A 5,320-nucleotide genomic window follows, 5' to 3' on the forward strand; every position below is an offset into this window, starting at 1 on the left:
GTAAAATTTGGCAATTTTGACATCGGAATCCGGATCACCCAAAAAAAGGTTTGCTATAGCACACGAAAATCGTCGAAATAAGGGGTATGCTCGCTTCGGGGCTCGTTTGACCTTCATAATGAGTCAGACGGGCCGTGAGGGCCAATCGGATGCATAGACAAGGTCTTGACGGACGTCCACAAAAAAATTTGGCAATTTTGACATCGGAATCCGGATCACCCAAAAAAAGGTTTGCTATAGCACACGAAAATCGTCGAAATAAGGGGTATGCTCGCTTCGGGGCTCGTTTGACCTTCATAATGAGTCAGACGGGCCGTGAGGGCCAATCGGATGCATAGACAAGGTCTTGACGGACGTCCACAAAAAAATTTGGCAATTTTGACATCGGAATCCGGATCACCCAAAAAAAGGTTTGCTATAGCACACGAAAATCGTCGAAATAAGGGGTATGCTCGCTTCGGGGCTCGTTTGACCTTCATAATGAGTCAGACGGGCCGTGAGGGCCAATCGGATGCATAGACAAGGTCTTGACGGACGTCCACAAAAAAATTTGGCAATTTTGACATCGGAATCCGGATCACCCAAAAAAAGGTTTGCTATAGCACACGAAAATCGTCGAAATAAGGGGTATGCTCGCTTCGGGGCTCGTTTGACCTTCATAATGAGTCAGACGGGCCGTGAGGGCCAATCGGATGCATAGACAAGGTCTTGACGGACGTCCACAAAAAAATTTGGCAATTTTGACATCGGAATCCGGATCACCCAAAAAAAGGTTTGCTATAGCACACGAAAATCGTCGAAATAAGGGGTATGCTCGCTTCGGGGCTCGTTTGACCTTCATAATGAGTCAGACGGGCCGTGAGGGCCAATCGGATGCATAGACAAGGTCTTGACGGACGTCCACAAAAAAATTTGGCAATTTTGACATCGGAATCCGGATCACCCAAAAAAAGGTTTGCTATAGCACACGAAAATCGTCGAAATAAGGGGTATGCTCGCTTCGGGGCTCGTTTGACCTTCATAATGAGTCAGACGGGCCGTGAGGGCCAATCGGATGCATAGACAAGGTCTTGACGGACGTCCACAAAAAAATTTGGCAATTTTGACATCGGAATCCGGATCACCCAAAAAAAGGTTTGCTATAGCACACGAAAATCGTCGAAATAAGGGGTATGCTCGCTTCGGGGCTCGTTTGACCTTCATAATGAGTCAGACGGGCCGTGAGGGCCAATCGGATGCATAGACAAGGTCTTGACGGACGTCCACAAAAAAATTTGGCAATTTTGACATCGGAATCCGGATCACCCAAAAAAAGGTTTGCTATAGCACACGAAAATCGTCGAAATAAGGGGTATGCTCGCTTCGGGGCTCGTTTGACCTTCATAATGAGTCAGACGGGCCGTGAGGGCCAATCGGATGCATAGACAAGGTCTTGACGGACGTCCACAAAAAAATTTGGCAATTTTGACATCGGAATCCGGATCACCCAAAAAAAGGTTTGCTATAGCACACGAAAATCGTCGAAATAAGGGGTATGCTCGCTTCGGGGCTCGTTTGACCTTCATAATGAGTCAGACGGGCCGTGAGGGCCAATCGGATGCATAGACAAGGTCTTGACGGACGTCCACAAAAAAATTTGGCAATTTTGACATCGGAATCCGGATCACCCAAAAAAAGGTTTGCTATAGCACACGAAAATCGTCGAAATAAGGGGTATGCTCGCTTCGGGGCTCGTTTGACCTTCATAATGAGTCAGACGGGCCGTGAGGGCCAATCGGATGCATAGACAAGGTCTTGACGGACGTCCACAAAAAAATTTGGCAATTTTGACATCGGAATCCGGATCACCCAAAAAAAGGTTTGCTATAGCACACGAAAATCGTCGAAATAAGGGGTATGCTCGCTTCGGGGCTCGTTTGACCTTCATAATGAGTCAGACGGGCCGTGAGGGCCAATCGGATGCATAGACAAGGTCTTGACGGACGTCCACAAAAAAATTTGGCAATTTTGACATCGGAATCCGGATCACCCAAAAAAAGGTTTGCTATAGCACACGAAAATCGTCGAAATAAGGGGTATGCTCGCTTCGGGGCTCGTTTGACCTTCATAATGAGTCAGACGGGCCGTGAGGGCCAATCGGATGCATAGACAAGGTCTTGACGGACGTCCACAAAAAAATTTGGCAATTTTGACATCGGAATCCGGATCACCCAAAAAAAGGTTTGCTATAGCACACGAAAATCGTCGAAATAAGGGGTATGCTCGCTTCGGGGCTCGTTTGACCTTCATAATGAGTCAGACGGGCCGTGAGGGCCAATCGGATGCATAGACAAGGTCTTGACGGACGTCCACAAAAAAATTTGGCAATTTTGACATCGGAATCCGGATCACCCAAAAAAAGGTTTGCTATAGCACACGAAAATCGTCGAAATAAGGGGTATGCTCGCTTCGGGGCTCGTTTGACCTTCATAATGAGTCAGACGGGCCGTGAGGGCCAATCGGATGCATAGACAAGGTCTTGACGGACGTCCACAAAAAAATTTGGCAATTTTGACATCGGAATCCGGATCACCCAAAAAAAGGTTTGCTATAGCACACGAAAATCGTCGAAATAAGGGGTATGCTCGCTTCGGGGCTCGTTTGACCTTCATAATGAGTCAGACGGGCCGTGAGGGCCAATCGGATGCATAGACAAGGTCTTGACGGACGTCCACAAAAAAATTTGGCATTTTTGACGACGGAATCCGGATCACCCAAAAAATGGTTTGCTATAGCACATGAAAATCGTCTAAATAAGGGGTATGCTCGCTTCGGGGCTCGTTTGACCTTCATAATGAGTCAGACGGGCCGTGAGGGCCAATCGGATGCATAGACAAGGTCTTGACGGTCGTCCACAAAAAATTTGGCATTTTTGTTGTCAGAATCCGGATCACCCAAAAATGGTTTGTTATAGCACACGAAATCGTCGAAATGAGGGGAATGCTCGCTTCGGGGCTCATTTGACCTTCAAAATGAGTCGGACGTGCCGTGAGGGCAAACCGGCTGCATATACAAGGTCTTAACAGACGTCCACAAAAAAATTTGGCATTTTTGACGTCGGAATCCGGATCACCCAAAAAATGGTTTGCTATAGCACACGAAAATCGTCGAAATAAGGGGTATGCTCGCTTCGGGGCTTGTTTGACCTTCAAAATGGATCAGACGGGTTGTGAGGGCCAACCGGATGCATAGACAAGGTCTTGAAGGACGTCCGCAAAAATTTTTGGCATTTTTGACGTCGGAATCCGGATCACCCAAAAAATGGTTTGCTATAGCACACGAAAATCGTCGAAATAAGGGGTATGCTCGCTTCGGGGCTTGTTTGACCTTCAAAATGGATCAGACGGGTTGTGAGGGCCAACCGGATGCATAGACAAGGTCTTGAAGGACGTCCGCAAAAATTTTTGGCATTTTTGACGTCGGAATCCGGATCACCCAAAAAATGGTTTGCTATAGCACACGAAAATCGTCGAAATAAGGGGTATGCTCGCTTCGGGGCTTGTTTGACCTTCAAAATGGATCAGACGGGTTGTGAGGGCCAACCGGATGCATAGACAAGGTCTTGAAGGACGTCCGCAAAAATTTTTGGCATTTTTGACGTCGGAATCCGGATCACCCAAAAAATGGTTTGCTATAGCACACGAAAATCGTCGAAATAAGGGGTATGCTCGCTTCGGGGCTTGTTTGACCTTCAAAATGGATCAGACGGGTTGTGAGGGCCAACCGGATGCATAGACAAGGTCTTGAAGGACGTCCGCAAAAATTTTTGGCATTTTTGACGTCGGAATCCGGATCACCCAAAAAATGGTTTGCTATAGCACACGAAAATCGTCGAAATAAGGGGTATGCTCGCTTCGGGGCTTGTTTGACCTTCAAAATGGATCAGACGGGTTGTGAGGGCCAACCGGATGCATAGACAAGGTCTTGAAGGACGTCCGCAAAAATTTTTGGCATTTTTGACGTCGGAATCCGGATCACCCAAAAAATGGTTTGCTATAGCACACGAAAATCGTCGAAATAAGGGGTATGCTCGCTTCGGGGCTTGTTTGACCTTCAAAATGGATCAGACGGGTTGTGAGGGCCAACCGGATGCATAGACAAGGTCTTGAAGGACGTCCGCAAAAATTTTTGGCATTTTTGACGTCGGAATCCGGATCACCCAAAAAATGGTTTGCTATAGCACACGAAAATCGTCGAAATAAGGGGTATGCTCGCTTCGGGGCTTGTTTGACCTTCAAAATGGATCAGACGGGTTGTGAGGGCCAACCGGATGCATAGACAAGGTCTTGAAGGACGTCCGCAAAAATTTTTGGCATTTTTGACGTCGGAATCCGGATCACCCAAAAAATGGTTTGCTATAGCACACGAAAATCGTCGAAATAAGGGGTATGCTCGCTTCGGGGCTTGTTTGACCTTCAAAATGGATCAGACGGGTTGTGAGGGCCAACCGGATGCATAGACAAGGTCTTGAAGGACGTCCGCAAAAATTTTTGGCATTTTTGACGTCGGAATCCGGATCACCCAAAAAATGGTTTGCTATAGCACACGAAAATCGTCGAAATAAGGGGTATGCTCGCTTCGGGGCTTGTTTGACCTTCAAAATGGATCAGACGGGTTGTGAGGGCCAACCGGATGCATAGACAAGGTCTTGAAGGACGTCCGCAAAAATTTTTGGCATTTTTGACGTCGGAATCCGGATCACCCAAAAAATGGTTTGCTATAGCACACGAAAATCGTCGAAATAAGGGGTATGCTCGCTTCGGGGCTTGTTTGACCTTCAAAATGGATCAGACGGGTTGTGAGGGCCAACCGGATGCATAGACAAGGTCTTGAAGGACGTCCGCAAAAATTTTTGGCATTTTTGACGTCGGAATCCGGATCACCCAAAAAATGGTTTGCTATAGCACACGAAAATCGTCTATATAAGGGGTATGCTCGCTTCGGGGCTCGTTTGACCTTCAAAATGGGTCGGAGGGGCCGTGAGGGCCAACCGGATGAATAGACAAGGTCTTAACGGACGTCGACAAAAAATTTTGGCATTTTTGATGTCGGAATACGGATCACAGAAAAAATGGTTTGCTATAGCACACGAAAATCGTCGAAATAAGGGGTATGCTCGCTTCGGGGCTTGTTTGACCTTCAAAATGGGTCGGACGGGTTGTGAGGGCCAACCGGATGCATAGACAAGGTCTTGAAGGACGTCCGCAAAAATTTTTGGCATTTTTGACGTCGGAATCCGGATCACCCAAAAAATTGTTTGCTATAGCACACGAAAATCGTC

The sequence above is a fragment of the Solanum pennellii genome, chromosome 10 (assembly GCF_001406875.1).
Source record: "Solanum pennellii chromosome 10, SPENNV200".
Lineage (NCBI taxonomy): Eukaryota > Viridiplantae > Streptophyta > Magnoliopsida > Solanales > Solanaceae > Solanum > Solanum pennellii.